This window comes from Thalassophryne amazonica, chromosome 19, assembly GCF_902500255.1.
Source record: "Thalassophryne amazonica chromosome 19, fThaAma1.1, whole genome shotgun sequence".
Taxonomy (NCBI): Eukaryota; Metazoa; Chordata; class Actinopteri; order Batrachoidiformes; family Batrachoididae; genus Thalassophryne; species Thalassophryne amazonica.
Window position 1 is genome coordinate 44,570,679 of NC_047121.1, and position 24,572 is coordinate 44,595,250.

A 24,572-nucleotide genomic window follows, 5' to 3' on the forward strand; every position below is an offset into this window, starting at 1 on the left:
TACACTTACAAGGCCAATAGTGCCCGTAGTTAAAGAATCACCCCCCTACTGAAGTCTAAAACAAGCTATTTGGAGACTTAATTTTCTTTAAAACAGGAGAATTTCTGCATTTGTGTGACGTTGAAGATATTTAACATAAAAGTCCAGCGCCGTGCTCATTTGTAAACAATAACTAAAATATGACCTCTTTAAAGACAGCGGCTCCCCTTTAATCACTTGTGTTCTCATCCCACTTCAAAGGGACACCCCCCCCCTTCAAAGAGACACCCCCCCCCCCCAAAAAAAATGCAGCTGTGAGAAGCAGCTACGTGGAAGTGTGACGTGTTTAGCGCGTGAACCTGTTCACAGACTGTCTGTGTCTCCAGCCACGGCAGCAGGAAAAACACAAACTCTCCTTGTAGAAGAAGCGACTGAGGTGTTAAACGCGAAATGCTCCCGTTTGTTGTGAACGGAGAGCGAAAAGAAACAACGACGACAGCCGGAGACATTAGTGGTTTGTGCACCGCACGTGGACACCGTCGGTGAGAGCTTTCGGTGAGTACGACGGCCAACACGAAAACATAACGTTCCACCTGTGCTGTTTTTTTTTTTTTTTAAGTTTAGTCGATGTTTTTTTGTTTTGTTTTCGTTTTTGTTTGTTTTGTTTTTTGTCCCGCGTGGGGCCAGTTTATCCCCGTGTTGTTTGTTGTTCGGTAAGTGGCACGTGCACTGCGTCAACAATCTTTGAGCTAGTTTGCGCTCGAGCTAGCGCGCGCGCGTCGCGTCGTGCAAACTTTTATTCTAGTCTCATTATATTGTATGAACTGAGTTATTACAGTAAATTATCCGACTGTGTTGTGTTCTAAGACAGACTCACCTAAATCTTCGACACTATAATGGGGTATTGGCTACTCATAAATATTTTCGGAGGATTAATTGTGTTTAAAAACTTTAGTTCTGTGTTTCGTGGACGTTAGGAATCTGCAATAAATAAATAAATAAATAAAGGCAATGAAATAAGAAATTCTGTTTAAATCAATCTATAAATGTTTTAAAGGGGTCATATTGCACAGGATTTGTATTACCGTTTTACTCTTAAAGTTGTACAGCCATTTAGTTTCTACCAAAATCCAAGCTTTATAATGTCTGTTTATTTTTGAAACGTGTTGTAAAATTACAGCTTGTTTGAAGAGAACCTATTTACATTTATATAAAATTATGGCAAAGGCTGTATGCCCAACCGTTGGGCAGATAAATCATATATTGAACATTATACGCCCAACTGTTGGGCAGATAAATATGTCTTACCTTATTCGCCCAACCGTTGGGCAGATAAGTCATACATTAAACATTACACGCACAGCCATTGGGCAGATGAATATAATGTCTTATCTTATTTGCCCAACTGTGATCGTGTATTTGACACGTTTTGTGCATTTAAACTATGTTTTTTACACCACTTTTTAAGGCTCTATTGTGGCGTATGTTTGACACATTTAATGGCGCAGTCTTTTATTACTGCGAAAACACCGCAATGGATCAAAACAGACAAACTTCATAAGCATTTTGAACGGAAGCCTGTTAACAACGACAAAACAGTTTTTGCTGCTTGTTGGCTGTAAGATGGTGTCAGTTTGACACAGTTCCCTGGGTGTGATGAGCCAAACAGAACCGCTTTAGATCACAGCCCCTCCGCGGGGTGCGAACCCTCCCGCAGCCGGTGGAAAACATATCCTCCTTTTTTCCCTTCCGTGTTGAAACGGGAAGTGAGCTTACAAGTGTGCTCATTGGTCAGTTGTGGTTGGGCGTATATGCTTGCGTATTTACTTTATTGAACCAACGGCTGGGCGTATAGCCACTCTGTAAAATTATACTGGTGCCAGTGGAAATTCTTTTTATGATTTAACACTGGAACTACCAGAGTGGTGCCAAATGGCACTTATTCCTTTAAATCCCAAGGTGGTGCCAAATGGCAGCTGTGAACAGCCCAGGTTGTCACCAGTGTTATGTAAATGAGGCCATTACACTCTACTCAGCACACTCTACTCAGTGGAGGTTAGAGAGAAAGACAGGAAGGAATGCCAAAGTGCTTTACAGTGAAAAAGACCCACTCCTCAAAAGGACCAGATATTCTGAGCCATTGTTGAGAATAAATGTTTTTATATTTTTTGGTAATTGTTTGGTCAAGATTTTTTTTACATTAAAAAAAGTTAATAAATAGTTTCAGTTACATTTGTAAGAAGTAACTCTAAAGACAGAACCCAAGTATATTAAAAAACAGATGTTTAGTAACAAAAATATTCAAGAAACAAATTGGTCTCCAAATGGACCCCAGAGGGACATCTATATAACTCCTGCTCATTATTATGCTCGTTAATTATTATGGTTTGATTTGGGTTATGGTATATGGTTTATTATAATTTTTAACCCATTTTGCCCCACTGGCAATAACTGTTGCCAAAGTATATCGCTGTCATTCTCGACTCAGTGGTACTAATGCAGCTTTATTATTATTTCTATCATTACTAGGTGACATTTGACCTAGTGACAAACTGTGTGACTACTGGCAACAATCTGGGCACAAACGGGTAAAGATATGGAACAGTAATAGTAAAAGGTAGACAGTTTATGTTTGCATTCTTGGTGAAATGTATTGCTTACAGATTGTCTGAACACACCTGGCACTGCCATAACATCTCCTTTCTGCATTTGCCACATGTGACCTTGTTACAATAAACACAACACTTAGTAGAAGGTAGACAGTTTATTTTTGCATTGTTGGTGAAATGTATTGCTTACAGATTGTCTGAACACACCTGGCACTGCCACAAAATCTCCTTTCTGCATTTGCCACATGTAAACTTGTTACAATAAACACAACACTTAGTGGCATGGTTTTTCTTGCAGCAACACTTAACCTGGCACAACGCCCTTTTCCCTGTGTCAGGTGTGGGTGGTTGCTGCTGAAGGTTTTCCTTAGCCACCTCCTTGGCTGCCATATGAGACTGTGCAAGCTCTCTTGCAAGCTCCACCAAGAAGTTCATCCATCTCTCTTTGATCCCAGTGCATGCCTGATAAAGCACATGTGCATTCAGTGCTGCAATGTCAATCAGGTTGTAAAACACAGCGACTGGCCAACGCTGTGTTCCTGAACATACAGTGTACTTTCGCACAACCCACGACCCTTATTTGGAGTAAGCGGTTGAAGATGAGTGAGTGATGAGTGAAATAATGTGAGTGATGAGTGAAATAATAAACAGGAAAACTTGACTAATTAACATGGATGAGGAATGCCAGATAATAGAAACACTACACAAGAATACAATACACAGGAGATGACACGAGAAATATAAACCCAGATATCATAAATTAAGCACCAGAAGCGTGAACCAGGACAGGAGCAGTGGTAATTTGAAGTCATGGTGTTTAAGTTGACTTTTTACTTTGACAGCATACTACTTAAATTTTGTTGTGAATAAGCAACCTACACCCAAGCTCTGTTTGGTCAGAAGCAGAACAGAATTTTATTATTTGTCCAGACAGTTGAATTTAATTTTTAGCAAGCCAGAAAATTATATTTCCAGCGGTATATTATCTCCTGTCTGATCTGGATACTGCATCCTTGTCGGTGAACTTCATGCTGCTTTTTGAGCCCCACGTTTCTCCTGAGTTGTATTGTTGCATGGCACGACTACTGTTTTTTGACCTGTGTTTGTTATTTGGATCACCCTTTTGCTTTCCCCTCCAAAAAGACTGTTGCTCTGTGGACTGCTCTCAAGTGTATTGACCTTGCATTTGCTTTTGCTCTTGACCTTGACCTTGATCCAGCCTGCCATTTTGTTTTGTTTGTGCTATTGTTGACTGTTTTTTGGATCCTTTTTTATTTCTGGTGTGTTGTTTTGCACAATAAACCATTTTTTTTTTTTTTTGCTGTTTTTTCACCACCAACCTTGTTCCTGCTTTGGGGTCTCACTCACAACCCTTACAGAAACATTTTAGTTTATAAGTAATGTTTATATGTCACTTTCTCAAATATCTGAGAAAAAGTATTGAACTTTTTCACAATATTCTAATTTTGTGAGATGCACCTGTATATATTAAAAAGCAGTTGGCTTTATACATTCGTGGACATCAAAGTAAACTATTATTATTATTATTATTTACATTTATTTAACCAGGAAAGTCTCACTGAGATTAAAAATTTCTTTGGCAAGGGAGTCCTGGCCAAGAGGCAGAAAAAGTTACACTACAATTCAAACTAAATTCACACAATTAAAATAAAAAAGATTAACAAAAACAGTTACAATTTAAAGAGGTCATCTCAAGTGCTCTCAGTCTGGACTTTAATGTGCTCGAAATAAGTTCAGTTAATTTCCAGTCTTTTGTAACACGAACCATGTAGATAGAGCCGAGTAAACTGTTTCCCTGTGTCCGAATATGTAATTAGCATTTGCTGGCACATATCCAACTTTTGATGTAGTATGTACCACTGTATTTTTATTTTATTTTTTTTTAGTTGTTTGAGAGGCCCTGCGACTTATAGTCTGGTGCGACTGATATACTAGAAAAAAAATCCAGATTGATGACCAGGAATTTTCAATACAGTGGAAATGAGAAACAACATTAAACTGCCTTTTTTTGCTTTTAAAAGCTGTGGAAACTTCCTGACGGACTCGATTACATTCAGAACAGTTTCAAACAGTGTCAGGTCACACTTATACGTTCTTTATACGAGCCATCCTGATGGCGTTACTACATACTCTGAGCTTTTCCTCACATCGAGCTCCAGAGGTAAAATACAATTTGCAGTCATGCTCACTTGAAGCAAATAAATATGAATAAATGTCTTGATTAAACAGCAAAGCGTCCCATGGAATGAAACAAACAACTGATTAAATGAACGTGTTTCCACACACCGTAGTGCACAACAGAGTGAAACACACACGTGCGTGCACGCATACAGTAAGTGCCGCACTGAGCTGATTTAATCTGAACTCGCCTGTTAGTTGAACCGCTGTCAGTCACTTCAGGAAATCTACAAATAAAATGAATCCACATGGATAAGTCCATGCTGCCCTCAAAAAGTTCATACCACGTGTGATAGTCCATCGTTAATTATTAAGTAATTAAGCAGAAACTACACAAATAGCTGACTTCACACTCTGGAGACTCAAATAAAATTCAGTCCATCATCCAATCACTAAACATTGTCCCAAACACTGAGGCTAATATACAATAGCAGAGGCTACCGTCTTCTTCTACTCCTATATTCTCTTTGTCGTGAACTCATAACGTCAAGAACAAGAACATCAAACAAAAAAAGGAAAAAAAAAAGCATTTTTTTTTTTTTAAGAAATAACATTTTTTAATTAGAATACTGCACTTTTGAAAGACAAAGGGACTATTTTTTTTCCTATTCAGAAGAAACCTTATTTGGACTTATTTGCTCCTTTAAGACCATCAAGAAAATTGAGAGTGAGTTTATAAATTTTTTCAAATGCATTACAAAAAATGCTTTCAAACATTCTTTTTAAAAACATTTCATTGCGTTGCATGTGTTATGTGTCGACGCGGATTGAGGAGCGAACCTGCGTCAGACAGGACCCAGCGCTAAAAATAACCAGAAAGCGGTTCCAAACAAAAACTACTTATTATACACCTGTGTTTAAAAGTGTAAAAACATAAAAAACAACGTCCCTCTGGTGGAGTGATTCGTGGCTCGCTCTCCAGCGCCCGCAAGGATTAAAGCCGGCGCTCCTGGACTTCCTACCACCGCCAAACACCCCCCAGGTGGACACGACAAACTGATTCTCTGTGAAGCAAAGAGACGGTGAGGTAAGTCAACAGATACAACTATATCTTCCAATAAACACACGCTGCCAGCAACACACTCAGGTCAGTGTCCTTTCTTTTACTTTATGCAAATGAGCAGCTTCTCACAACAAGTGGAGGATCACTTATCCTTCACGCCACAGCAGTGAGAAGCAAATTGCGCAATTCTCTTTACAATTCCAGTATACTGTGTAACAAAACACCAAGTTACTATCAACAAGTACCTAAACACTTAATTACCTTTCGTGTGTGCTGACAGCATGTGTCCTCACCCCTCCCTGCTTCACGGGCTCGATGTGTCAAACCCAGGCGCGGTCCTCAGCGTCTCACAAACGAACGTCACAAGGTCGAGTTCCCGGCAGTTCTGCTTGAATCACACATGACTTAAATGCAGAACGCCATCCAATTATCTGCTTCAGCTGCAAGTCGTCCAGGTTGCACGTGAGCACCAAGCACAGGTGCTTTCCATGATGTTGATGAGGGTGAAGACTCTTCAGCCAGCACCTTCTTCACAGACAAATCAGCCCTCATGCCACCTGGAGAGCAAAGAAAAGAAAAGAACACCAAAACATCCAGCCACGCCCCCCCCAACACACAACAGCATGTGTACCTCACATATGATTGTCTTTTCAGTGACTTAAAGAAGCAGTTTACTTGCAGTTTGCACAGCTTACAAAAACATTATCTCTTAGCTCCTGGTTGTTAAAGCAGTGTTTGCATTAAGATTACATAAATAATGCACTGGGTTTTCAAACTTTTAAGTGTTGCATTTACACCTCACATATCATCATCTGGACAGTGGCTTAAAGAAGGCGTTTACTCACGTTTTGTGCTGCACATTAATTAGCCTGTTAGCTGTGCTCCTTAACCCTTTACCTATTGAGGCTATAAATGGACGATTGGTTAGAATTTTTTATTATAGCAATAAAATTAAGAAATAATGTTCTATGTTTGTGTGCTTTGGTACCCTTTTCCAAGAGTACCTGAATTTCAATTATATTACACCTGATTAACTATTTATACACATTATTTGTAAGTTTTAGCATTTAAAATGAGAAAAAACACAAAAACAAACTTGATATTTTTTTTTCATTTTTTTAGTGAAAAATGATTATGTAAAGGAAGTTTGGATTTTACATTTTTAACAGGAAGCTGTAAGTGTTTACAATCAAAATAATTAATTTTGTGTGTCTAGAACTCAGAAACAGTGCAGAAACAGTGCAAAAGTAAACATTCTACAAGGCGAAAATATGCAAAAAGTAACCAATTTTAAAGTGCAGAACCAAACAATATGAATAACAACAAAGTGCAAAACTATATATAAATATATCAGTTATTATCTGTATTATTAAAATGTGCAATAAATCACTCATTTGATCACTCATTTTGTGCAAAATTATACAATATGAGTAAAACAAAGTGTCAAACTATATACAAATATATAACCAAGAATCAAAATTAGATCTAAACTACATCAGTCAGTGTGGTACTGTTTGTAAAAGTTTCTGTCTGGCTGGAGACAGAGGCCAATTTTACAAAGTTTGCACATCCAGCAGGTTGACCTCTTGCAAACCTTGCAAGAACGCCGCCCCTTTGTGGATCGCTGGCAAGTTGGGTTTCCACTGCTTGTTGGCACCGGACAGTGGCTTGTGGCTGATGGAGCCATCACACCCACACAAACACGCACACACACCTTCACAAATGACACTAACACCCTGCCTTTTCCTCAAAAATTACTACATTTATGTTTGCTGTCTGTCTCCGTACTTTTCTGTCACTTTTGCGCTCTTTTTCATACTTTTCCCTCGTTTCAAAAGTCACCGAACGCACTTTACCGTAATATATGCAACATATAGCATAATGTTGGAAAGCACGGGTTCTTGGCTTGCTGTCAGTGTTGAAATTTTTCAGATTGAGGGCTTACATGAGAACTTACGGTAATGAGAATCAGCGGCGCACTAGTGTGAAACTTCCGTGTATTCCTCTCGTTATGACATCACAGGCTTACATTTACCGTAATACACCATATATCATTGGAAAGACCTTGGTGTTAGCTTAACAATGCACTTTGAATCATTCGGATTGGACAAACTATGGCGGAGTTACGGTAAAAAAAAAAATGCATATGGAAAATATGGCGTGGGCGCCATCGCCGTAGATAAAGGGTTAACCCCTGCATGCCTCATGAATAAATATTGCTGCGATTAAATTCATTTTGCCTTTTCTTGCATGAAGTTGTAAGTGCGACTTATACACTGGTGCAACTTATACTCTGGTGTGACTTGTATACGTTTCTTTTCTCTCTTGAAGAGGCATTTTTAGACAGGTTCAACTTGTATTCCGTGTTATTTATACTCTTGAAAATACGGTACATCACTGCCGTTTTACTTGTACGTTGACCCGGATCTTTACTCGGACGCTACTGCTGCTTACAAGTACATCCAGTATGTTGTCTGAATTTTTCTGTGAAGTTCTTTTTCATTTACCATTTTCCAACTGTACCACGGGATAGTGTAGTGTTGTCCATTTATGCACTGTGGTTCTAGTCAATCCTCTGGGTATTAAATTAAATTAAACTCTGATCCTTGTCCCACTCCTCATCCTAAACCATTTGAGAACAAGAGTGCTCTGAGAGCACAGTATTCCTCGCTGGCAAATGCTGCTTTGGTACAAGTGCTTGCTGCATTCTGATAAGACTTCAAAGTATGTGATAGTTGATTTCAGAATGCATACAACAACTCATGAAACTGACAGTGTTTAGATTTGTTAATCAAGGGCCATAACTCTGGTAAAATGGGCCCAGTTCAAATGATATGATAATATGCATATTATCGACCTATTACAAAGACTTGTACCACGTTTCAGAAAATAACTTAAAAATGTGAGAGAAGTTGATTTCAGAAAGCTTATACCCTTTTTGGGACAAACGCGTGGACGGACAGACAGACAAAAGTCACCGCAACATAATCCCCTTTCGGGCATTCGATCAGCAGGGGATAAAAAGTCATTCGTGCCAGGTTCTGCCCCGTCCGGGGTTCATGTCTGGCGCTGTTCCCCCTTTATGTCCATGTTTCCTCATTGTTGTACTGTTTTATTTTTTACTTGATTGTACTTTAGTCACTTAAGTCATAGTTTGGTTCTGTTTATTGCTTTTCTTTGGTTATACTTTTGTCAATGGTTTTATTTTCTGTTCATCAGTTATTTCCTGTTCATCATATTTTAGTCATGTGTCTAGTTTCCGTCCAGCCATTGTTGTTCACCCTTGTATAATCATTATTTTTACCACCTGTCTTTTTTCTTTTGTCATATGATAAATTATTTGTTTAATCGCTGTGGCTTTAGTTTCATCTTTTAGTTGGGTCCTGTTCACTTTGCTTTTTGTTGGACTGTACTCTCTTGTCGGGTGGTCAGGGTTTGGTATGGATGTGTCTTCTCCCTTTTGTTTGCCACACCCCCTTCCAGATGATTCTTCCACACCTGTGTCTTGTTCCCTTAATCACCACTTGCCCTATTTAAGCCCTTTAAGTGCACCACTTCCGCGCCAGTTTATTGCGATTTCTCATCCATGTTCCAGCATTAGTCTTTGCCCCATTTTGCCTTGCCGTGTTTAACCCTTTTTCAGTTGTGACCTCGCACCTGCCTCAGCCCTTGCACTTGGTCTCCTGGTTTTTTGAACTGTGCTTGGTTTTTGACGCACCTGTGCTTGACTCCTGCCTGTACCACTGACTGTCGTCATGTGGACCGTACCCCAGCCTTTTTTTTGTTGTTGTTGTTGTTTTGTTTTTTTTTAAAGATGGAGCCTTTTTACTCATACCTCTGTGTTGTGAATCTGCAACCATCCGCTGTGCCACACTAACCGTGTCCATGACAATTTGCAAGGTTGCTTGGTAGCTGGAATATCAGGTTTAGAGCCTCCTTACGAAAGTGGATGTGCCCAACGTTCTTTCACAAAGGGTGGCCAATTTGGGTAGTGCAAAAATCTTCAGAGGTTGTCTACATTTGCTACTGCGTGAAACATATGTGGGGAAATAGCCTGTTATAAACACATTTTAGGCCCATTATTGTTTGGTGATGTAATGTAATTCCATATCTGAATCCCTCTTTGCTCTATTTGAGACCTACACTGAGCTGGTCTACACTTTGACATGCGCATATGTTTTGCAGCAGTCTTTCTGCTGCTGCTCACCCTCTGCAGTGAATTGGCAAAATGCAACTCATTCCATTTAAAATGGTGCTTTTCTTGGAGACCTGAGGATTTTTAGTATGCATGAATTTATAGTTTATGGTGTACTTTTGGATGTTAAACATTGGCATCTGTCTTTAACAACTTGGACGATGATTTTCTTAAAAAGAAGACTTGAAAGTTCAGCTACAATTCGTCAGAAGGTACATCTGAGATGCAAGCCTAGATGTGATGTTTTGGTGAAGGAATCAAGTACTTATTTTTATTGTGTTAAAAGAGAAAAGACAGCACTTTGTGTCTCTCTCTCTCTCTCTTTCTCAATTCAGTTTCAGTGGAGCTTTTATGACATGGGAAACATAAGGTTTATATTGTCAAAACAAATGTGAGATTAAAAATTTAAATCCCTCTCTCTAATTTCAATTGAAACATACGTTTAAATTGTCAAAGCAAGTGTTAGAGTAAAAATTAAATCCTAACTCTCTTTCTCCTCTCTCGCTCTCATTTAAATTTCAATTAAAACATAAGTTTACATTGTCAAAACATGTATTGAAGCAAAAAAAAATAAAAATGAAGTTCTCTCTCTCTCGCTCTCTCACTGTTTTCCAGATAAGAGCAAACTTGGAACTTTTTGGAAAAATAAAGCCTTTCAACTATAAAATAAACCATACATTTTTGAATGTATCATCAACTCAACTCTGTTGAGCTGTGCTCTGCTTTGCTGAGTTGCCATTTCATAGCGTTTCACAGTCTTGGGATGCTGAAATGGCTAATTTTTCAGCAACACTTCAGATCATTTTTTGGAAAATCCGTGCTCGGTGGCACAGCCAATTTGAATCCGAGAGCCGGATGGAAATTTGCCACCACCCCAACAAACACTGCTCCTCAAATGTGGAAGAGACCTCTCTCAACCAGTTCGGCCTCAGTTCAGAAATCTCCCCCTCCCCTCCTCACACTTAGCAGCAAATGACAGAGAGCATGCAGCACTTGAGAGGATACACAGACGTGACTCCTCTCCGGTATCAGAAAACGCAGCAGATTGTATTGGAAATCTCTGATACTTGAATTACGTTGGTATCCGAAGCTGATACTGATACTGGATCGGATTGGCCCCATCCTTAATTTATTCATTTATTTTTAAAACTATATCTTTTGACATCTGTCCAGAATTTATCACTAGTATATTTTCACTAGCTGCTATTTTTCATGTTGAATCACAAATTTTAAAAGTAGTTTCCACTCAAATTTGAACAGGTCAAAAAGGTCTAAAGGATGGACTGGTTGTCTACTTGGGTGTTTGCTGTGCAGGCCCCAAGGTGGCTCTGCAGTGTGGTGGATACTGCAACCAGGGTCACCAGCTCATGCTCCTAGACCAGACCTGATGTATTTATTTGGATGTGTGTGTGTGTGTGTGTGTGTGTGTATATATGTGTGTATATATATATGTATGTGTATATATATATACAAAGTGTGTATGCATAATTTCAATTTTTTTTCAATTTATTTTCATTTATATAGCGCCAAATCACAACAGAGTTGCCTCAAAGCGCTTCACACAGGTAAGGTCTAACCTTACCAACCCCCAGAGCAACAGTGGTAAGGAAAAACTCCCTCTGAGGAAGAAACCTAAAGCAGACCAGACTCAAAGGGGTGACCCTCTGCTTGGGCCATGCTACAAACATAAATTACAGAACAATTCACAGACGAATATACAAGAAATGCTATTGGCGCACAGGACAGCAGGGTCGCCAACACAAATACAACTCCCATCTCTGGATGGAGCTGCACCTTAAACAGAGAGAAAAAACAGAATCAGGCATCAGAAAGACAAAAAATACTGTATAGTTTGCCAGCATTAACCAACAAGAAAAACAGAAATACTAAGGTGATCGCAGGCCACTAGCCCTAAGCTTCACTAAAAGACCCAGAATTTAGGTAAAGTTGAGGTCGCAGCTCGCTCCAATTACTAATAAAAAGAATTAAGAGTAAAAAGCATAAAACAAAATTGTACCAGCATGCTAGCCATATGAAAGGGAAAATAAGTGCGTCTTAAGTCTGGACTTGAAAATCTCCATAGAATCTGACTGTTTCATTGACGCAGGAAGATCATTCCACAGAACAGGGGCACAATAAGAGAAAGCTCTGTGACTCGCAGACTTCTTATTCACCTTAGGGACACAAAGTAGTCCTGCACCCTGAGAACGTAAAGCCCAGGCCGGTACGTAAGGTTTAATTAGGTCAGCTAGGTAGGGAGGTGCCAGTCCATGAATAATTTTATAGGTTAGTAGCAGAACCTTAAAATCTGATCTCACTGGGACAGAAAGCCAGTGAAGGGATGCCAAGATGGGTGTAATGTGGTTGTACTTTCTGCTTCGTGTCAAAAGTCTGGCTGCAGCATTTTGAACCAGTTGGAGACCCCTAATGCTAGACTGCGGTAAACCAGAAAATAGAACATTGCAGTAGTCCAATCTTGAAGGGATAAATGCATGGATCCGGGTCTCAACATCAGCCATAGACAGGATGGGACGAATCTTCGCTATATTTCGCAGGTGGAAGAAAGCAGTCCTAGTAATATTTCTAATGTATAACTGCAATCTGGTAGAATCACAGCTTCTACCAGTAGAGATTGTTCTCTACTGGTAATTCTGATCCAAATGTTGTTACCTAACTAAAGTTATTCCACCATTCGGACAATTCAGACGGCTTTCGGTGGCTTTTCAGTCATGTGACTATTCGAGAAATTGTGGATGAGGTGAACATGTCACATGTCCTGTGAGGCTTCAACACGAAGGCGCTTTTGCTGCACCATCAGCTTCATGCCGATGAATTTCGCCGCCACTCTTTTCATGGCAAAATCTTCTGTCACAGTGGAATGTGCCGAAAAAGTGCTGATGTCCACCTCTTCCACAATTTCTCGGATAGTCACACGACGGTCCCACATCATCACAGCGTTCACTTTGGAATGATCCGGTCATTTCAGCATGTTGATGGCTGCCCAGAGCGTGGCTCGCTCTCCACCGTTGTGCGACCTTCTTTAAACCGGTTGTACCGCTCCTTACTCTGTGTGATGCCCATAGGATCGTCACCGAAAGCCGTCTGAATAATCTGAATGGTTTCCACCTGGCTGTTGCCCAGTTTCTGGCAAAATTTGATGCAGTCGCGCTGCTCCAGTCATTCCGCCATTTCCTTGCAAAGAAAAAACGACGAGAGACTCCACCCATCCTCGCACAAAGGCTGCTTACAAGCAAATGACGCAACCGACAGGCATGAAAAAATTCATGTATGTGCACGAAGGTTCAAGGTTGGCTCATGCAAGCACACGTGATTCAAATCCATCAGCTTTTTGAACAAATAAAAAGGTCAGATACTTTTCTAACAGATCACGTATTATTTAGTTTGAAAACCAAAATTTTTGAAAAAGCTCCATTTCACATACTTGAAATACACAATGTTTGACGCAGAACTACATCTGATCAATGTTTTACTTTTTTAGAGTATAGTTGATCTCTGCTGTTGAAGTCTCTACTGGTAGAAACTCTGATCCAAATGTTGTGAAAGTAATACATGGAGTAAGTAAAGGCAAAAACACTGGAAATGTAATTGGTCAGTATCATGCATGGTACAGATTGTGATCGCAGTCTCTACTGGTAAAATCACAGTTTCTACCAGATTGCAATTTGTCCCTTGACGTGTGTGTGTTCGTTCATAATATAATTGTAAATGCATACATGGATGACACAAGAAAGTGAAAACACTTATTTCTATTGTGGTCCATTTAAAAATCAAATGACAAAATAGAAGTAACAATAAAATAATAATAATTATACTGTGCATATGAAAACAAGAACCTAAAGAATTTATTAATACATTCACACAGTAAATTAACAGGAAATAAAAGGGTTGAGCTTTTCTTTTAAAACCTTTTGAGTCTAATGCTGCGTTAACACATAACGAGGACAAGTCACGAATGCCATAAAGTATACATTCTCGCTGATCACGAATGTGATGATTTGAGGCAGAGGCGTCAACCTGTTACCACGCGTTACGATTAATGGCACGTGTAACTGGAGAAGGAACCATTACGCACGATTAAGAATTAATGTTCCGTGCTGTTGCGTTACGTTCTGTCACATTCTGAATGAGGCGAATTGTCTCCACACACACCCATATTCATCCATCAGCTGCTGAACAATTCAGATCGCTCCAGTTTGCTTCTCAAAATCCACAGCAGAAGAACTTTGTGACTGCATGCTTAGTTGGAGGAGACGGAGAGAGCCAGATGTGTGGCTCCACACGGCTCTTGTCTCACGCGTTTTCCCAAACATCAGGCACATGCAGCAGCTGGGACACCTGCAGGAGCACCCTGATGAGCACTGGAACAAAACTTTTAGCAGACTTGGCGTCGCTGTCCTTCTTTGGCATACTGCAGCAATGAACCTGAATGCAGTGCAGCAGGGTTTAATTGTGCGCACGTCAGAGAAGAACGTTGTCACGCTCTATTAAGGATCATCACTAATCAAGACAGATCAACACGCTCGGTTGTGTTCTCCACAACATGAGGCGAAACGAGAGTGGTGCGTGACATTTGTGGAAGATTTTTTTGATAGCCAAAAACATGCTTCACGAAAATCACAAATATCACGCACCAACACGCACCATTAAGAAACCTATTCAGACGCGTTAAGTCACATTAAGAATGTCAGGAGTATGCCAAGAATGACACAAATGTGACATTCTTAATGCATCCCGCCTTTGTGTAAATGCAGCATAAGGCTCTAAAAACATTCTAGACTCGCACGCCATTCCAACTCATTATAGAAACTTTGCATAATTTATTACAAGTTTTGTTCATACTTTGTGGATTAACAAATATTCCTGTGTAACCTCAGCGCACCCAGACGGTAAATTTGACTGCTGTCTGACTTCAACAGCTGAGTGTTATCACTGAGGGCTGCTTTAATGCATCATCAGTGTGTTTGTTCATGGGGTGCAAGAAGAGTTTAATGTATTTCCATCCAATGTTCTAACTTTATGAGATCACAAAAGCCACAGCTCTTCAAAATATTATGGTCTTATTTTGAGGTTTTTCTTTCCCCTCAGATTCTCCCACTCATTACTGGTACTGGTCTTTTCATCTAGCAGCAAAGTTTGGTTAACCTGAAGTCATTTATGTTCAATAGATTATTTGAACCTTGACAGAATGGAAAGGCTGATATTTACGTGATATTTTGATGTTTAAATGTTTGCAAGGAAGGTACTGCTTATGAACCATGTTGGTCAGGTGTGGGAGCATTGCGTCAGTGTCATGCATCGCCACTTTAACCATACTACAGAACCTTTTTTGATCCTTTCTTTTGAAAGTAATCATCTATCTGCCACAGCCAGGTGGAACATGGGCGTCCCTTTGGCTTTGCCCAGCTGTTGGGGTGTTTAACATTGAGGCACCTGTGCGGTGGATCATGCCTCAAGAAATGTACCACATGGTCACAATATCATAGCTGATGTTCTCACACAATACAAGTGATAACTCCTCATCTGAGTCTCCCATTTAGTTGTCATTCTAATGGAACCCAGGGGTTCTCCTATCAGACATAGTACTACAGGCATCCAGTTGTGACTTTAGGTTACTGCATAGCATCCAAGTCTCACAACCATGCAGTAAAGCCCTTTTCACACCGGGAGTGCTCCTGGTTGCTCCCAGTTGCGCCGTGCGTCATTATGACAACGCCGTGTGGAAGCAACTCGGTGCCAAGACGATGTAGCTCGGCGCCACAACAGCGCGAGGGGCGCAAAGGAGGAAGCAAGTCGGGCGCCGAAAAATTAAACCTGTTTAATTTTTTTGGCGTCCTGTGCTTGACGCAGAAAGGAAGTGGTTCCATCACAAGTCGGGGCAAAGAGGCGTTACCCGGCGTGACTCGGAATCCAATTTATGATTCCTGCTGTGTTCCATTGTTCTGCAGTATAAATCACGCAGGATTGTTTTTATACCGTGTACTTAATGCAGTAAAAACTACACGCTGAAAAAAAAAAGACCATAGGAAAAAAATGCAGACTGATTGCCAGAAATATCCAGTAAAAAGTCTGGACATCATGGACGTTCGTTCATGCGCGCACATGTGAACAATTAAAAGGAAAAAAAAAAAAGTCTGGCTGCAGGCCAGACTTTCCTTGTTCTCTGCTCAAACTCTCACATCACAGTTAAAAAAAAAAAAAAAGGACAAAAAAGGACATAAGTCCTGAGACAGGACATGTCAACATCAAGTAGAACTCCAGACATCTCCACATTTGCTTGACGGTTCGTTCGCGCGTGCGCATGCATCTCGCGGTCAAAGGAGGAAAGAAAAGAAAAAAAAATTGTCTGCAGGCAGTTAGTTCCTTTCTCTCCTCAGACTCTCTCATCACAGTTAAAAAAGGACATAAGTCCAGGACATGTCAACATCAAGTAGAACTTCAGACATCTCCACATTTGTTCAAGGACAGTTCATGCGCATGCGCGCGCATCTCGCGGTCAAGGGAGGAAAAATAAGGGAGATAAGACAAGGGAGGAAAGATATATATATATATATACACACTAGCTGGGGTACCCGGCGTTGCTCAGGTTAACCTGTTTAAGATATAATCTACAAAATATTCCAAAGTTTATATTTTGTCATAATTGTAGATATCTTATAAGTATATATGTAGTCCGAATAGGCAAAGGTTTGAACTAAAAACCCAAAATAGGTGGAATCCTCAAACCAAGAGAGAAAACTGAATTTTGCTGCATGCAAGAAACAACAATGAAGTTCTTCAGACTTTATATTGCAGACTTTATATTGCAGATCAAGTATGCTCATAATCATTAATCAGAATTGATGTTATGACCTTTATAAATGTTGATACATTGGAAATCTAGTTTATAAGAATGCTACAAAAATAAAATAGCTTTTAAGCAAATGTTAATTTTGGATTTGAGATGTTGAATATATATTTAAATGTAGCTTTTACTGACCAATAGTTGTGAAGAGTCTCTTGGTAGACAGTGTTCCTTGTCCTTCTGTCAGGAAAGTGGATATACAGCTGATTTGGGTTACCAACTCTGGAGCATCTGACTAACTGTGGAAGATCGCAGGTTCTGCCATATTCAGGCCAGCCACATTATCAGCAAAAGTAGTGGTTTCTTTTTGCACACTTTGAGGCATTCCATCTTTAAATGGTGTAAATGTTGCCTTGCATATTTCTTAAAGTTATGCATTCATTGGTATATTTAGAGAACACACAATCTTTTCAATTGTAAAAAAAGAAGTTTGACCACTAAAAACAGTTTGAGCCATGAAACATCAACATACCAAAACTATTAGATCAACCCCAACCAAAGCTAGTGCACTATTATAATAGGACAGCAGGTTGTGAAGAGTTGTTAATAACAAAATTTAATTTATGATATTTACATCATAATGAGCAGCCTATATACAACGCGCCATTGGAGAACACAGGCTCTATGCCCGCTTACTGGCTGATTGAAAGGGTGCTGCCCCATCAGCAGTTAGAACTACATCACTTTTTCAAATGATCTGCAGAGTGCCATTGTGATACAGAAAACATGCGTTTGCCTGATACATTATGACCAACGCTAGGCAAGTGATACACATCATGTACACTCGACACCTTTATTTTTAGAAAATGTGCAAATGTTTAGAAATACATGTACAAATTGCAAGAAAAGACAAAGCTTGATATTTTAGCCAATAAACTTTTGAAGTTTAATTTACAGCCTTCCAGTAAACTTTTAAAGTTTAAATTACAGATTGTGGTTGAAAGCTCTCTGCTAAGAGTGAAAACCTTCATTCCAAGAAGGAATAGGCTGTATTCTGATAAGTATTATATCATAGTGATTGTGTATAAGTTTGATCAAAATTCATGTGGACTGACGCCACCCCCACCCCGTCTCAGCCACCAATGCCTGGCATGGGGAGAACCCATCTACATCTCTGAGCTGGCACCTTATCTGCAGGTCTAAATCCATGTTCCTGGGGACAGCATTATGAAGAGTTTACCCTGTATTTATTTTGAAGATGATAAACATAACGCAGTATTGGCCATTAGGTACAGAAAAATCTCAATTTGAGGGCGCATATTGACATAATGATTAAACCAGATTTAAGGACCATTTTTAAGTAGGATGTCATATCTACTCATTCACACATGGTGTCAAATATCATGGATGTAATATTGGTAGAGGGGAGTATGGGGATAACAAATCACATGGAAGAAAGTTACTTTGTATTGAATTGTGTATTTCTATTCTTACAATCAAAATGTTCAGTATATGAGTAGTCAGTAAATGACAGAATACTCACATTTGTTTTTGCTATAAACAGGTCTGAAAACACTAAAGTTTGTAGAGTTGTTCAAATCTTTTCAAGGAGAGTCAAACAGGTTTGTAGCACCCACGTGCAGCATGTGCAGAGAAAGGATGCATTCATATCAAGGGGGATATTTGAATCTGCTTGGTTATACAACCAAGCTGGCATGCACACCCACACTATGTGTGCTAGCCAGCAGCCAGCAGCAGATAGCCCAGGAGTCTGGGCTCTGTTTATAGCAGTAGGCAGGCTACTGAGCTCCTGCATATATGCATAGGGCCAGCGGCCAGCTGTTAAAGCTGAGAGATTTGTGCTGGAGTACAACTCCCACTGAGGTACATATGATTCAACTGTATGTATCAGATTATTGTTAATGTTGTCTTAATATTAATTTTTTTGTTTGAAAATAGTACCAGGTTGTAGCCCATGTCATGGTGGTTCAGAATATGTAACTTTGGGGTTCAACTGTGTGTATCAGATTATTGTTAATATTGTTGTCTTAATATTAATTTTTTTGTTTGAAAATAGTACCAGGTTGTAGCCCATGTCATGGTGGTTCAGAATATGTAACTTTGGGGAGTTCACCTTTTGTAGTTTTAGAGCCTATTCCGGACAGACAGAAAGACAAAAGTAGCCATTTGTGTGTGTGTGTGTGTGTGTGTGTGTGTGTGTGTGTGTGTGTGTGTGTGTGTGTATATATATATATATATATATATATTTTTTTTTTTTTTTTTTCAAAAAGGCATTTCTGCTAAAGAAGGCATTTCTCAAAGATGTGTAGAGGATTCACAAGATTCATAGCGATGTTTTATTATAAGGAGAGTTAGCCAAAAAAGTAAGCTTTTACTTTGATGTTGATACCTGTGGAGACATTTCTTAAAAGAGAGGCACAACAAGACTTTACAATTAAACTTGATAGGGTTGTCTATATTTTACACGACATGTTTAAAAGATGTCAGCATGCCCCAAAATAGGAGGTTCACTGCTCCTCATCTGTACCTACCACAACCCAAAATTTCAGAGCTGAACACAGTAATTTTTATCAAATTATTTACTGAAACTTTGCAAACCCACTCACTCACTCAGTGGTTCCATTAATTCTGTGCGTGAAGCTTTATTTTGGCTGGATCACTATGATAGTTGAGTTTGTGTGATTTGTGGTATTGGAATGGGTTGGTCATCAAATGTAGTTTTAGTCACTCCAATACATTGGATGGGATTTATATGAAAGTGTTTTCCAAAGGTATGAGAAGACCCTGCTGAACTTGCAAGTACCTCTGGAAAGCAATTACAACACGTCTCCTCCACTGTCATTGAGCGGTTGGGACCCGGCAGGCTGTTTGGTTCAGAGGAACTGTGAGCCTCCTGATTTAGCCTTTGAATCTCTCTTTTGTGTTAACAAACCTGCTCGCATTTAAAGGTTTTGCTTCTTTCCATGCAGGAGCTCGGAGCTTAATATGCCCTGCAGACTCCTCATAAAAGATAAGGCAGTACCTTTCCCTGTACTTCAGTGTCCAATTACAGTCAGCATAATACAAACTGTTGAGCTGGCTGCCTGTCTGCACGTTCACCGCCTCAGCTTGTTTTGTTGCCAGAGAGGATATGCGCCGTAGAGGCACATAAAGCTACAGAGGGCATGTTTATTAAGTGGTTCATAAAATGGGAACAAAGACTTGTCTGTCAGCGTTCATCAGGAGACTAAACAAAAGTACAGACAGCATAATATCGTAGTAGACACATGGCTGGTTAGGGTGTTTTTGTCTGCTCATTATTTGCTGATTGTAGATGACCTTTGCTCTTATAACGTCTTTAAAGTAATTGTAGTTTCACTTTTGAATTGCTGAAGCCTTTGGGCAGTGATAAATGAGTTGCTGTGTGAGTTGCTCGCAGTGTGTTTTATGTTTGAGGCATATTGATACTGTAAAGTGTTTTACGTTTGCCTTTCCACTGTTTACCCTGCTGAAGGCTTTATTGCCATAACGTGCTGCGCTATAAAGAATGAGTTTGTTTTGTTTTACAGCATTGCCATTTATTGATTCATGGGGTAGCTTGTGAGTCACTCAGGAAATGCACAGATTCTTGACTAAGGCCCTGCTCATCCACGACTGAGAACCGCTGTTTTTATGATCAAGATCCAGTTTCATCGACACATCGACAGCTAAACTTGTAGATTAGCTGTCTAACATTAGTTGATGATTTACATGGGCATAGCGGCCTCGCAAGTGCCATTGCCAAGGAACATTTCCAATGCGAGAGAGTTTTGTTTACTTTCGGTGTCGCCGACCAAACGGACCCTTCTAAAAATGGATCCGCCCTGCCTTCACTGCGCATGCATCATTTTTGACCACAGCAGCACGTCTGAGTCTGAACCTCTACACCCAAAGGGAATAATGTGATTAACCATTAGATGACAAAGGAAAGCCTCTTAAAGCCTCTTAAGTCAGTTTTAAGCAGAAGTGAGGCGATAATCGGTGAATTGCTACTGACGCTCCGAAATGATGTAGGTGCAGCAGCACGTCAAACTCAGCCGTGCTGCTGTAGCACTCTCATCTTTTATTATGAGATAATGCTGAATTCATGTGGAAATGATTGTTGTGCGAAAGCTTCAGATATCTGTTGCTGAGATAGATGATGACTGGAGTGCAATTTGAAGCAGAAATGAGGTGATAATTGGTGAATTGCTGCTGACGCTCTGCAATGACGCATGCGCAGTGAAGGCAGGGCGGACTGGTTTTTAGGGGGACTGTTTGGTCAGCGACACCAGGCCCTCAGGAGAAGCGCTTCCGTCCGCGCCATTCGGAAATATCTCCAATGGGTTATTCTGGTCGCGGAACACCTGCTCCTGCCGCAAGGCTTGCCTTCCTTCCTACTCCATCAGGTTGTGGTACATGAATTTCTGAGGCAAGACACTGAAGTTTTGTCATCTAAAATAAGACTAGTCTCCTCTGTAGCAGGCTAAAAACTTTAGTCTAACATGAAACTTTAGCCAGGTAAGCGGTTTGTGCAACGACTAACGACAAAAGATGAGTCGACTAAGTGAGTTTAGTTGACTAAACAAGATTAGGCCGTTCTGTGAAACCCGTCCCAGCTGTATATTTATAATATTCTAAAATATATAAAACAGACATTCATGGCACACATTTATGGATTCTGATTTAGGTTGCATCTCACACTATAGGCTGGACCACACCTGGGCATTCTACGGTCCGCGGGCCATATTCGGCCCTTTGGCTGACTCGGAATGGCCTGCAAATACCTGGAAATTAAAGAATAAAATCAGGGTTCTCCCCAGACAATGAAACAACGGTGCCACACAGTTATACTGCCATCTAGCACCGCTATACTGTAATGCCATCTTATGATGTTTTAGCAGGAGACTTGGTGGGAATCTAATGGCACACAAACCCGCTTTTGCAGGAAATTTCACAAACAACTTCAGCTCTTTATTTTATCCTGTTGTCATCCAGATAACACAAGTCATGACAAAATGCAAGCGTTACACAAAGCCAGATGATGAGAGGATGATCTCTGCATTTTTTTGTTTCGTCTTGGCGCGACCACAGCCGTCCGGGAAGGAGACACACCAGCGCCGAGCGTCACGGAGGCAGGTGCACAGTGGACTCGGTCAACGCTGTCTGCTGTGGGATTGATCCGCTCAGAGGCAGAGAATGATGCTGCAGCCTCTATGACGGTGAACAGGGAGGCTTTTATGAAGAAAACAAAACCGAAGTTGAAATTATTCAGCTACTAAGATGGGTACTAAGATGCAAGCCTAGATTTGATGTTTTGGTGAAAGAATTAAGTACTGTTATTTTTATAGACTTAGAGAAAAGACAGTGCTGTCTCTGTCTGTCGGTCTCTCCTTCTCAATTTCATTGGCGCTTTATTGACATGGGAAACGTATGTTTACATTGTCAAAGCAAGTGTTACAAAAAAAATTAAAAAGTACTGTCTCTCTCAATTCAATTTCAATTGAAACATATGTTTACATTGCTAAAGCAAGTGTTGTAGCAAAAAAAACGTCCTCTCTCCCTTCCTCCCTCCCTCACTCTTTGTTTTCCTGAAACACAAAGCCTTTCAATTGTAAAATACGCCATAAATTTCTAAATGTATCATTAGTGAGGCTCACATGAGGAACTCTGGATTAATACCGAAGGATTCTGATAGTTTTTTTCCCATTCAGCATACAGAAACTAACTCTGCCCAGCTCCGCTCTTCTGCTTTGCTCTGAGCTCTTGTTTATAGCGTTTCACGGCCTTGGGATGCCAAAGTGGCTGTCTCCCCCCCGGCGCACACAGTTATTTTTTCAGAAAATCCATCCTTGGTGGCACAGACAATTTGAACCCGAGAGCCGAAATTTGCCGCTACCCGTGCCTTAAAACCCTCGGCTGTGGTGCGTGGAAGAAATGGCTCAGCTTCATCTCAGAAACCTCCCCCTCTCCCCTAGCCACCTCACGCTGAGCAGTAAACAGCAGAGAGCAAGCAGCAGCAGAGGTTTCACAGACGTGGCTTCTCTCCAGTTGTATCAGTATTTTCTGATACTTGAATTACCTTGGTATTGGAACCCGATACCGATATTGGATCGGATCTGCCACACCCCCAATCATTATGCTATATTATATCACTTGCATGAAATGGTCTTAAAATAACATCAACAATAATATTGCAATATTGTCAACTATTGATATTTTCTTAGACAATATATCTTCTTGCAAAAATTATTGTGACAGGCCTAATCATGTGGTGTCTAACATTTGATCAAGCATTTGGATTTCAGTTGTTTTGGATAGTGTTATACCTGTTCCTACTGTGATGCCTTTCTTGATAATAATGCTTATTGAAAGCAGGTACTCTGCCCATTTGTGGCCATAAAATTTATGGAATTTCATATTGTAAATCTTGATGTGGACATTTACTGCCCTCTCCTGTTTTTTTTTTTTTTTTTTTAAGACTGTGATATTTAGCAACCCTTACAGGATGTCTCATACAGTCTGTGGGGGAGATGAATTTGTTTTGTATGACAAAGGTCCTAAAAGTGGTGTTGAAGTTCTATCCCAGGTGTATTCTTTCCTGTGAGCAAGTTAGACACACATTACTGCCATGCTCATACAATAATAAAATGGCCTACAAATTACAGCAGCAGCTCATCTTAGTTACAGATTCTGACATGCTTCCTTAGACGTGACCTAAAATTTTGTTTGACCCTCATACATAGTACACGCTCTATGAAAATTAGGTAATGTGTGATGTTTTTTTTTAATCTCACCAGCATCATTGAACATCATTTATAGGCTGATTTAAGACATTTATTGTGCAGTTAAACAGGTGTACCTAATAAAATGGCTCATTAGTTTGAGGTTTGGTTTTATTTGTACACTCACCAAACATGATGTGTCCTAATGACTTGTGGCTGAGTTGAGTATCTGTCTGTTACTACTTGTTGTTTGGTGTGGCCCTCTGTGAGGTTCAGATAATAATAATCAGATAATAATCAGTGGCTGGCAGTGCCACTAGTAGACAGCAGGGTAGACAATATAATCTCTCCATTATTTTATGAGACATTTTATGTACATGTGGAGATGTTGGATATTCCACACTCAGTGCATTGTGGTATGACATCATTCTCTAAAGATATAATCTGCGAAGCTGCGGGAGGCTTGCTTTAAAATCAAGACTTTGTACATCAGTATGAAAGATGTGCATCAGAAGCTCTAGATGAAGCAGAGTGTTTTATTTCTTTGATGCACTGAGTAAGGTTTCTTAAAGTCAGTCAAACGTGAGTGGGAGGGAGATGATGCAGCATATGAATTATTATTCACGTGCTCGTAGCAGCTCAGTTGTCTTTGTTTACAGTCTGCCTTGAGGATGGATGTTTTGTGAAAAATGTCAAACCCTCGCACTACTTTTTTCTTTTCTCTGTTGTTGGTAGTCAGACTTTCATTGTGTTGTTGCTTTGTTTTTGCAAGCAAAATGTTGACTGCAGTGCACGTGTACATATATGGACTGAAAGTGCCCATTTGTTTAAACCTGTCTTTTTAAATAAGAATGGGGTTTCAGAGGTGATGTATGATTTCAAATATAGATAATTATTGTTTCTATTTTCATGCACTGCCACGATGTGCATCATGTGCGAGACAGCATTCATCCTTCACGTACGTGTGTGTGTGTGTGTGTGTGTGTGTGTGTGTGTGAGTGTGAGTGAGGCATCACTGTAATTCACATTGTAAAAAAAAGCG

The 24,572-nt window shown here is 40.0% G+C and overlaps 1 long non-coding RNA gene across 1 annotated transcript in view; it reads left to right on the forward strand.

The window, feature by feature from the left end:
• The first annotated feature begins 292 nt into the window (after positions 1–292).
• The window catches only part of LOC117532350, a 31,513-nt gene continuing 7,233 nt past the window's right edge, over positions 293–24,572 (forward strand). The window contains exon 1 of the long non-coding RNA XR_004566846.1: positions 293–534. This is a non-coding gene — a long non-coding RNA (uncharacterized LOC117532350). The remainder of the gene's footprint in view (positions 535–24,572) is intronic.